General features: G+C 47.3%; 1 long non-coding RNA gene across 1 annotated transcript; it reads left to right on the top strand.

Moving 5' to 3' along the window:
• The first annotated feature begins 834 nt into the window (after positions 1 to 834).
• On the top strand, positions 835 to 11,671 carry LOC119878354. The gene is made up of 3 exons (XR_005386803.1): positions 835 to 868; positions 9,911 to 10,047; positions 11,519 to 11,671. It is a non-coding gene; the product is annotated as an uncharacterized LOC119878354 (long non-coding RNA).
• The last annotated feature ends 234 nt before the right edge of the window (positions 11,672 to 11,905 follow it).

Raw genomic sequence — 11,905 nt, 5'->3', positions numbered from 1 at the left:
ATTTTATTGGGTCCTTTCTCATCTTTTTATCTTTTTCTTTTTTAAAGATTTTATTTATTATTCATGCGAGACACAGATAGCGAGTATAGGCACAGGGAACATGAGGCTCCATGCGAGCCTGATGTGGGACTTGATTCCCCAGGACCCCGGGATCATGACCTGGAGCCAAAGCACATGCTCAACCACTGAGCCCCCAGTACCTTGCTGCGTTCAATTCCTTGGCTAGTTATGGTATGTTCACATTTTCTATTTCTTCCTATTCAGTTTTGCTCATTTGCACATTTCTAGGGAATTTGTCCATTCTTCTTCCAGGTCTCCCAGTTTGTTAACGTATATTCTTTCATAGTATTCCCTTATAATTGTCTTATTTTTCTGGTGTTGATTGTGATCACTCTTCTCTATTTGTGATTTTATTTATTTAGGTCTTTTCTCTTTTCTCGTTCATAGGCCAGGCATAGGGCTTGATCCATTTTATTAATTATTTTGAAGAACCGGTTCTTAGTTTCATTATTCCATTCTACTGTTTTTTTATTTCTGTATTGTTTATTTCTGCTCTCATCTTAATTTTTTTCCCTTCTTCTGTAGCTTTAGGCTTTGTTTGCTATGCCTTTTCCCAGCTCCTTAGGTGTAGGGTTAGGTGTGTATAGAGACTTCTTGTTTCCTTTTTTTAAAATTTTATTTAATTTTTTTATTTATGATAGTCACAGAGAGAGAGAGAGCAGACATAGGCAGAGGGAGAAGGAGGCTACATGCCACCAAGAGCCCGATGTGGGATTCGTTCCCGGGTTCTCCAGGATCACGCCCTGGGCCAAAGGCATGCGCCAAATCACTGCACCATCCAGGGATCCCAGACTTCTTGTTTCCTGAGGTAACCTGTATTGCTATGTACTTCCCTCTTGACTGCCTTTGCTACCTCCCAGAGGTTTTGGAGAAACATGTTTTCATTTTCACATATTGTTTTAAATTTCCCTCTTAATTTCCTGTTGCTCCATTCATTCTCTAGTAGGATGTTCATAATCTCCACGTATTTTTGGTCTGTCCAAATTTTTTCTTACTGTCGACTTCGAGTTTCATAGCATCGTGGTCACAAATACACTAGTGGGATACAACCTTCTTGACCTGTTGTAACCTGTTGAGGGCTGATTTGGTGGCCTATGATATGATCTGTTCTGGAGAATGTCCCATGTGCACTTGAAAGGAATGTGTATTCTGCTTTAGGAAGAAAGTGTTCAGACTAATATCTGTTGGGTCCTGTGGTCCAGTGTGTCAATGCTATTGTTCCCCTGTTGATTTCCTGCATAGTACAATCGGTCCATTGCCATAAGTGGTAGGTGTTAAAATCCCCTGTAATTGTATTATTATCAGTGTGTTCCTGTACGTTTGTTTGTAATTGTTTTCCATATTTAGGTACTCCCATGTTGGCAGCATAAATATTTAGTTGTTTTGATCCTGATAGAGAGTCTTTTTAACTATGAAATAATGCCCTTCTTCATCACTTCTTACAGTATTCTTTCTTTTTTGAGATTGAATATTTAATTTATTTATTCATGAGAGATGCACAGAGAAGCAGAGGCAGGAACATAGGCAGAGGGAGAGAAAGGCTCCCCAAAGGGATGCCGATGTTGGACTCGATCCTGGGATCCCAGGAACACATCCTGAGCCGAAGGCAGATGCTCAACCACTGAGCCACCAGGTGTCCCCCAGGGTTTGGTTTCAAATCTAGTTTTTCTAATATAAGCATTGGTCCTCCAGCTTTCTTTTCATAACCATTAGCATGATAGATGATTTTCTATCCCCTGACTTTCAATCTGCTGGTGTCTATAGGCCTAAGGTGAGCATCTATTAGGCAGCATACCGATGGACCTTGTTTTTTTAATAACGATTTTATTTTTGAGAGCATGAGAGAGAGAGAGAGAGAGAGAGGCAGAAAATTAGGCCAAGAGAGAAGCAGGCTTCCCACCAGGAGCCCAATATGGGACTCGATCCCAGACTCTAGGATCACATCCTGATTCAAAGGCAGAGGCTCAAACCCTGAGCCACCCAGGCATCCCGGATCCTGTTTTTTAAGGCACTCTGATACCCTATATCTTTTGATTGGAGCATTTAGTATCAGCATTCAGAGTGCTTATTCAAAATATGAACTTTGTGCCTTTGTGTTACCCGTAGAATTGGTGTTTCTGGTGACGTTCTCTGGTCCTTTCTAGTCTTTGTTGCTTTTGGTCTCTTTTTTCCCCCACTAGAATGGTCCCTCTGAAAATTCCTTACTGGACTGATTTAGTGGTCATGAACTCCTTTATACTTTGCCTGTCTGGGAAAATCTTTCTCTCTCTTTCTATCCTGAATGACACCCTTGCTGAAGCAAGAATTCATACAAATTGGACTCCAATAAAAAGAAATATAAAAACATAAAACAAATTTTTGCTATTATGATTGTGGAAAATGGCATTTAGTAGGAAAAGCAGAAGCTGAAATAGAAGAGGAATGATTTCACCATCCATGGCCTTCACAGGAACCTGGTGTCCTTTCCTAGGAGCCCCCCCTCCCGTAGAATGCTTCCTGCCCCTCTGCGCTCCTTTTTGGAACACAGCAGACGCATCTCCGTGCCTCCAGCACCTCTGCAGTCATGGTTTATAGCATCTTCCAGGTATCCTATTGGGGACCACTGCGTCGTTTATGTAACCATCCAGCTGCTGTTTGACAACATTGGGGGATTCTGACTTTTGTTGGTTGTGGGGTGTGTGTGTGTCTATCACATGAAGCTATCACATGCAGCTATCAGATCTTCCGGCTGGGTCACCCAAATGCCGAAATGGTTGGTACAACATCATTTCTGGTGCTGATGCTGGGTGGCTAGCTGGGCTCTCCTTGCTGACCCAGGGCTCGCTCCTGAGGTGAATTTCAGCCAGAGGGTCAGCTGAGTTGGAAGGTCTGGCTCGGCCACAATCCCATGTCCGGCAGTGGGTCTCCCCGAGCGCCGCCTGCTTCTCTTCTCCCCGATGCCTCTCCAGCAGGGAGCCGGACCTCGGGGCCACCCTGGGGGGATCTCCAGAGGTGCCGGGTGCCCATTACGGGGAGCCATGGGGCAGCCTGTGTGTGGGAGTTGGGGTGGTGATGGGGCTGGTGTTCCTCGGTCCTCTGTGCTGCCTGGCCTTCAGGACAAGCCCCATGCTCACCCAACCCCTACTCACTAGGGTGAGGAGGGTGCCCTCTACACACTGGTGTGAGAGATCCAGCACCATAAGTTGTGCACAGTGAGTCCACCTGGTGAGGGTGGGCCAGGTGCATGATCTTCAAGTGTGGAGCCCAGGAAATTTATCAAAAATCCCCTACCCCTGGACAAGCAGAGCAGGACCGATTCAATTTTGTGCTACAACCGCCACCTCCCCTATGACCCCCACATGACCTGCTTATGTCTTAAGGCGTTGCCCCAACCCAGTCAAGACGCTGGGCACACCGTAATTGTAAATCGGCTCATAACAATGTAACCCTGCTTTGTGCCCACCAAAACTGCACGCCAATTCTGACCAAAGAAATAGGCCAGGTCAAGTGGATCCTATAGGGTAAGGTGTAATTCAATCGGCCACCTACATGTGGACCGACACGACTGTGCAACTTTCTGTGTATCCCATGGGCCAATGGCCCCTATAAAGCTGCTATACCTCTTAGTCTCAGGGTCCAAATCCCTGCTCCGCTCTGTCGGGTGCACTAGGACACAAGCTCCAGATTGTAAGGAACCCTTGGGAGTTTGCATCGGTGTTGGCTCCTCAGTGGTTTCTCTGATTCACAATCTTGGGCACAACTCAAAGGCCTACTGTCCTAACATCCCTTCTAGGACCATGCTGACCGCCCCACAAGCCCTCTCTGCCCCAGGCACACAGGCACAGGGATGCGGGGAGGGAGGAAGTGCCCTGTAACCGGCCAGGCACGGCCTCCTGGAAAGAGAGAGCACAGACCTCTGGGTCGCTTTGCATAGACCCTGGTGACCTGAGGCTTCCTGGTGTCACTCTGTCCCAGGCCCTCCTGGCCCGTGGGGCACAGCCTGAGTCCCAGTAAAGTCTGTTGGGTCCTGACCCTGGCATCTGGCCACCCGTGGAAGGCACGTGGGGACGTCAGCTGGGTGTTCCTGGTGGCGCCCCTGCAGGGGCTGGTGGGGCCTAGGTGGTACCCCCTCCTCCTCTCTGGGGGTCTCTCCATGCCCCGTGAACAGTGTTCTGGGAGACACAGAAGCGGGCTGGCTGTGCATTTTCTCACCACAAGACTTTATTGACATTCTACAGTAAACGGGCTCAGAGCCGAGGGTGCACGCCTTCCCCTGGGGATGGAGACCTTTCTGTCCTTTAGGGAAGGGCAAGAATGACATGGGTTGGGGACGGATGCCGGAGTCCCCCACCTGGAAGCATGTGTGGACTCTGGTTGGGGTCGTGTGTCCTGAGGTTTCAGTCTGAGAGACGGTTCTGAGGACAGCAGAGCTGACCTGGACCTGCAGCTCATGGGCTTCTGTACTGGGTCTCCACAGGGCAGCTGGACCCCAGCTTCAGGCTCCCTGGGGCCCCAGCACCTGTAGGAGCCAGCCTCCTGGTGTGGGTGCGGGTGGGGCCCACCATCCAGCTGTGAGAGGGCCTGGCTCAGCCCGGGGCCAGAATCCAGGGCTAGCCAGGGCCGTGTGGGCTGGATCCCATTAGTCTTTGTGTTGGGCCTGTGGTGGGGGCTCAAATCATCCCAGCCCTCACAGAGCCCAGGGCCAGGCCAGCCCAGATCCCCATGGGTTAGGGGCTGATTTCCTGTGCAGTGCTTGCCGCCCTAAATGAGGGACAGTGGGCGGAGTCAGGGCACAGTGGGTCCTCTGCACCACTCAACTGCACCCACCCTGTCGGGGGCTTCCTGTCTTCCCTCCTCCCTGCAACCCCTGAATACTCTATGGGACACCCGGGCTTCTGATGGGATTAGGGTATCCAGAGAACCCCGGGGAGGCTGAGCTTGTCCCACAGGGAGCACCTGCATTGGGTCATTGCTGGGGGCCAATGGTGTGGTGGTGGATGGTGTGGGGGCAGGGGTATGATGGTGGTGGAGTGTGGGGGATTGTGTAGGGGTGATGGTGTTGGGGTATAGTGTGAGTGCGGATTGTGTGGGGCTGTGTGGGTGTGAGGGGGATGTGTAGGTGGGATACCATTGGGGATGATGATGTAGGAGGATGGTGTGAGAGTGGGGAATGTGGGGGATGTCGTGGGGGGCCTGCGGACACAGGAAATCTCCTTCCTCTATGATGCTAAGGAGACATCTAGAGTTAAAGGTGACTAGTCTGGGGTTTGCAGTGACACCTGCCCCTGGGGCTCCGTGTGGTCAGTGCAGGGCCCTGGCTGGACGGGGGGCATTATCTGGGGGTAATTTTACTATATATGCTTTCAAATTGCAAATTGTCTCAAATTAAATGCATAAAATTTAGAATAATATAAAGCACCGAGAGTGGGTGTCACTCTGACCCGTCCGACCCTCATGGGATCGATGTGTGTCCTGCTCCAGCCACGGCTATGCAGCCTGGTCCCCAGGTCCGGTTCCTGCCCCCCACATCCCCCACCCCATCCCCTGCTTCTCAGGGAGCCGTCCCTCTCCTCTTTGGTCTTCAATTCCCATGGCTACCCCTGGAGGCTCCATCCTAGTGGCCTCCTCATCCCCGAGGCACTGGGAGTGTGGGCACGGGTGTCAGCCCCAGCATACTACCATGGAGCAGTGTGTTGTTGGCTGCTATTGCTCCCCCGGCCTCAGTAGCCCTGTTTTCCCTACCCAGAAGGCCCCGGGCCTCCCTTGGTGTCCCGAATCCCCCTGGCCCAGCAGCCTCACCCGACCCCCTAGCCATCCCAAAATATGGTGTGGCTGCCGAACATCCTGTTGACGTCCAAGTCTACCTCCAAGATGTCCCTGGAGGAGACCAGGGCCTCCTCCTTCATTTCCTGTGGGAAACCCGGGGAGGAGGAGCAGGCGTCAGGGACACAGACCCCAACCTGTCACGAGCTGCTGTGCTGGGCAGGGAGCCCTGGGGCCACCATGGGAGTGTGTCCTGCGGAAACCTCTTTCCTTCCTCTGGGAGGCCAGGCATGGCGAAAGTGTCCACCGTGCCTGTGACACCTCTGTGAGGGCCTGTGCCCAGCTGTTGTGGGCGGGGAGGTGACTGAGTGTCAGCCTGCATGGGAGGAGATAGTGGTTCAGTCCAGGTGGGAGGGGACATGGGGGTGTTGTGCCCAAGATTGTGAATCCGAGAAACCACCTCGGAGCTGACACAAATGCAAACACACAAGGGTTGATTTCCAAACTCGAGCTTGCGTCCAAGTACACCAACACAGCAGAGCTGTGGGACTTGGACCCCAAGGTGCTGTTTTGCTTTTAAGGGATTGTCTCGGGGACCTCCAAAAGGGCTGGAGCAATTCCTCAAGTTGTGTTTACATTTTGATATGGGGCCTTCAAGGACATTGAGCTCTGTTCTCATTCTAATAGGTGCTTCCAGCCCTTGGCGTGAGCTCTGTTCTTATTCTATTGTGGGGCTTTCCAGGGCATTAAGCTGCAAACTTTTGTTTTTTTCCTGTAACTGAAGTAATGTAAATTTCATCTCTTCTTCATGGGGGCCTGGGATGGCTGGACGGGTTCGAACGCTGAACTTAAAGTGGAAAGGCCTTCATTTTCTTGGCCTCCTTGCATCCCTTCCCATCCTATCTAGCTCCTTCCCCCTTCCCCGGAGCTCCTAAGAGAGCAATTGCTAATGACCTCAGCCTGGCAGAGTGTGTGGGGGACAGGCCCAGGGATTTGGGATCAGGAAGACCTGGGGCGCGGGCGTCCCAGCTGTGCAGCGGGATTCGATGCTGCAGACTCTTATTCCCTAAGGCTATCTTGACAACTGACTTCATACATAAAAAAGCTGTCCTTTCTCTTTATAAGATGAAGAGCGATTCAAAGTGTTTTTTCTCTGCCCTTCTGATTGCTCAGATTCCAATCTGAGACGTATTTTCTGTTAATAACGATAATTTACTACTATCCGTAGTACTATGGTTAAAATATTCTGACACAAGTAATTCAGAGGGATGAGGGTTTCTCATCTCTTTCTTCACAGCTCAGTCACTCCTCAGGAATTGCATCTTTATGGATTTGAAAGAACTGAGATATATTATTACCAGTGGTCCTATTATTATGTGAAGGATTCTTCCCTGAGATTCTTCCCCTGTTTCAACTGACACTGAAACACTTTGAACTCTTTGGAAGACAAATATCAAGGAAATAAATGTTATGCATTGCTAATTTTAAATGCCCTTGCAATATGGTGTCTATTATAATAGAAGTATTTTTTATCTGATTTTTGCTATTTATTATCTGATCCTGCTTTTCAGGTTGAGGAGACATTATACGTGTTCATAAGTGTTTTTCTTTCCTTCTGATATAAAATTCTTACTTTGTTCCCATCGAAGGAAGTCTTTAAGAATAAGGCAACAGTGAATTAAACTATTCTTAAAATGTCTTCACACTTGGAGCCTGATTCATTTAAGTCAATTTTCAAAATAAATCTTATTTATTAGGAAAAAAAAGAAAGATTTATAGGGAAATTGAGAAGATAGTACAGAGCATTCGCATGCACTTGCACTCAATTTATCCAATTATTGATATCTTATATCAGTATGGTACAAATATTAGCTAATGAATCAATATTAAAATATTCGCATTAACCAAGGACCATACTTTATTCAGATTTCCTTAGTTTTTGCTAAGTTACCATTCCTCATATCACATTCCATTTGTCCTCCTGTTTTCTTAGGCTCCTCTGGATTGTGACAATCTTTCAGCCTTTCCTTGTTGTTGCACTGGAATACTTTGAGAAGTAGAGTATTTTGAAAATTTCCCTCAGTTGAGACATGTCTGTCGTTTATCTCATGATTGAACTGTTTTTGTGGATTATATACAGAGATATACTGCCATTTTCATTATATCATATAAAGGATAGATACTATCAACATGATTTATCAGTCTTGGTATCGATCTGATCATCTTGCTGAGGTAGTGTTTGTCATCTTTCTCCGTAGTTAAGTGATTCTTCCTCTTCTCTTCTTCTTCTTCTTCTTCTTCTTCTTACTATTATTATTATTATTATATTATCATTATTATTTTAAGTTTTTCATAATATATTTTGTAGAAGGAAGTTACTATGTGTATTCCACATGTAAGAGTGGGAAGCTATGCTCATCAACTTGAGGGTGGAATGTCTGCACAAATTGTTTGAAATTCTTCTACATGGGAGATTTCTCTTCTTGTGGCTTTGTTTTTTTTTTTTAGTTTCTTTTTCAAAGATGTTATTTATTTATTTCAGAGAGAGAGGAGAGAAAAACCATGAGTGAGAGGGGCAGAGGGAGAGGGAGAAGCAGGTTCCCTGCTAAACAGGGAGCCTTCCTTGGGACCTGGAGCATGATCTGACTTAAGGCAGAAGCTTAACTGACTGAGCCACCAAGGTGCCACTATTTCTTTCTTTCCCTCTTTCTTTTTTTTTAAATAATATATTCACTTTTTATTGGTGTTCAATTTGCCAACATACAGAATAACACTCAGTGCTCATCCCGTCAAGTGCCCCCCGCAGTGCCCGTCACCCATTCATACAGATCCCTGACCTCCTCCCCTTCCATCACCCCTAGTTAGTTTCCTAGAGTTAGGAGTCTTTATGTTCTGTCTCCATTCCTGGTATTTCCCATACTTTTCTTCTCCCTTCCCCTATATTCCCTTTCACTATTATTTATATTCCCCAAGTGAATGAGAACATACAATGTTTGTCCTTCTCTGATTGACTTACTTCACTCAGCATAATACCTTCCAGTTACATCCACATTGAAGCAATGGTGGGTATTTGTCGTTTCTATTGGATGAGTAAGGCCCACCTTTTCTCTCCCTTCATCTTCTGAGTCTCCTATGATATGAATGTTATTGTTTTAATAAGTGGCTGAGTTCCCTAAATCTGCCTCTGTGGTCCATAACTTTCTTTGTTTTTAAGGCTTCCACTTGGGACTGCATCTCAGTTATACCATTTTTAACATTCGCCTGACTAAATTTTAGTTCTTTTATTTCTACAGTAAGGGATTCTTTAGTTTTCTGTTGTGCTCTTTTTCCAGCCCAGCTGCTATCTTTATAATCATTGTTTTAAACTGTATTTAGACATCATATATTTGTTTTGATGGACTTCCTGGCTGTGAATACTACCTCATGTTATTTTATGGAGGTGAATTTCTCGATCTCATTATATTTTCCAGAAAAGAAAGTAGGAAGAAAAAGAAAAACCAAGAAAAACAATAACAACTGCCCTCCCCCCAAAAAACCACTAGATTATTTTGGCCTCCTTGTAAAAAGATTCTAAATCCCAAAATAACAAACACAATTAATGTTCCATGAAAGTAAAAATAAGAAATATATAAGGTACATACATACAAAATAAAATAAGGCAATTAATAAAATAGAATCAAAGAAAATAAATGAAAATAAAGCACAAAATACAAAGGAAGCTAGACCCTACTTTCCAGGCAGCGCTGAAGCTCTGCAGCCTCTTGGGTCTCACAACTTGGTGGCAGCGAATGGTCTGTGTGGGGTCTGGGGATGGCCCATGGTGCTGATTGTCAGGTGCACATCTGTCTGGGAGATGCACTTGCGGGGTCAGGGGTGGGGTGGTCTTCAGCGCCTCTGGCCTCCAGCAGGTGGCGCAGTGGTGCTCCCTGAGATTGGCGCTGTTTGGTGTGATTTGGGAGGGGACACTGGGTCCTCTGGTTCTGGGGCTAAGCATCCCACCCCCCAGTCTGCAAGCCCTCCACAGAAGAGCCCCCAAGCGCATCTCTCAGAACCCTGCTTTCACTTTGCCCGCGTCCGAAATGCTTTTGGTTTTGGTTTTTTATCTCAGACTGTTGTGCCCAAGATTGCGAATCCGAAAAACCATGGAGAAGCCCACACCGAAGCAAACACACGAGGGTTTATTTACAAGCTCGAGCTTGTGTCCAAGTATACCTGACAGTGCGGAGCAGGGACTTTGACCCCGAGGTGAGTTTTTGCGTAGGTTTAAGGGCTTGTCTCGGGGACCTCCAGAAGGGCTAGAGCAATTCCTCAAGTTCTGTGTACATTTTGATATTGGGCCTTCCAGGGCATTGAGCTCTGTTCTCATTCTAATAGGGGCTTCCTGCCCTAGGCCTGGGCTCAGTTTTGATTCTATTGTGGGGCTTTCTAGGACATTAAGCTGTAAACAGAAAAGGTTCCACACCTGGAAGTGGGACGTCACACTGTCCCTATATGCTGAAGACGCGGTACTGGAAACAGGAAACCCGGGAGCCTCCACCAAAACATGTTAGAACTAAGGAGTGAGTTCAGGGATCCCTGGGTGGCGCAGCGGTTTAGCGCCTGCCTTTGGCCCAGGGCACGATCCTGGAGACCCGGGATCGAATCCCACGTTGGGCTCCCGGTGCATGGAGCCTGCTTCTCCCTCTGCCTGTGTCTCTGCCTCTCTCTCTCTCTCTGTGTGCCTATCATAAATAAATAATAAAAAAAAATTTTTTTTAAAAAAAGGAGTGAGTTCAGTAAAGTCACGGGACACAAACTGACCCTACAGAGCAGAGAAGCCTTGCTCTGTCCCGACAATGAGCACTCAGGAAGGAAAGGAAGCACGTGACTCCCTTCTCAGGAGCATCAAGGAGAATAAATAATGAGACTGAAACATAGGAGCACAAGACTTGTTCACTGAGCCATACAAGGCTCTGTTCTGGGAGGCCGTCCTGGGTTCGAGGGGTGGGAGCCTCATCTTGTGAAAATGTCCACAGTTCCTGAAGCCACCCTCAGTTTCAAAGTCATTCCTATCAAAATCATGGTGGTTGGGATCCCTGGGTGGCGAAGCGGTTTGGCGCCTGCCTTTGGCCCAGGGCGTGATCCTGGAGACCCGGGATCGAATCCCACATCGGGCTCCCGGTGCATGGAGCCTGCTTCTCCCTCTGCCTGTCTCTGCCTCTCTCTCCTTCTCTCTCTGTGACTATCATAAATAAATAAAAATTTTAAAAAAAAGATTTAAAAAAAAATCATGGTGGCATATCTTAGAAATAGCAAAAAAAAAACAAACAAACCATAACATCAATCTACCCCCACAAATGACCCCGGACAGCAAATCAGTACTGGAGGAGCAGGAGAGAGTGGGACGCAGCACTTTCCTATTTCAAACGATGTCACAGACACAAAGGATAAAGCAGTGTGGTTCTCGGGCCCCCAGCTGGCTCCGTTGGTTAAGCATCTGACTCCTGACCTCACCTCCGGTACTGATCTCAGGGGTCGTGCATTCTAGCCCTGGGCTGGGCCATTGACGGTGCGTGGAGTCTACTTAGGCAAACCAGTCCCATTGGGGGTGGTTCCGGCATAAGCTGAAGGAGCAAAACAGAGAGTCCAGAAGGAAATGTGCTCTGATACAACGGATTTTTTTAACTTAATTTAATTTAAACCCAATTAATTAACGGATAGTGTATTATACTTTCAGAGGAAGAATCAGGGATTCACCAGCTGGAGATAACAGCAGTGCTCGTGACATCACATGACCTCCTTCAAGCAGGTCCCCTGTTAACCTCCCCGCCTCCAACGATCATCAGTTTGTTTCCTATCATTAAGAGTCAGTATTTCAGAGATCCCTGGGTGGCGCAGCGGTTTGGCGCCTGCCTTTGGCCCAGGGCGCGATCCTGGAGACCTGGGATCGAATCCCACATCGGGCTCCCGGTGCATGGAGCCTGCTTCTCCCTCTGCCTAGGTTCTGCCCTCTCTCTTTCTCTCTCTGTGAATATCATAAATAAATAAAAATTAAAAAAAAAGAATCTGTATTTCTTGCAACTGTTTTCATCTTATTTGTTTTTCCTTCCCTTCACAGTTGTTA

Source organism: Canis lupus, unplaced genomic scaffold (genome assembly GCF_011100685.1).
Source record: "Canis lupus familiaris isolate Mischka breed German Shepherd unplaced genomic scaffold, alternate assembly UU_Cfam_GSD_1.0 chrUn_S1539H1726, whole genome shotgun sequence".
NCBI lineage: Eukaryota > Metazoa > Chordata > Mammalia > Carnivora > Canidae > Canis > Canis lupus.
This window is presented reverse-complemented; position numbering and strand designations above follow the sequence as displayed.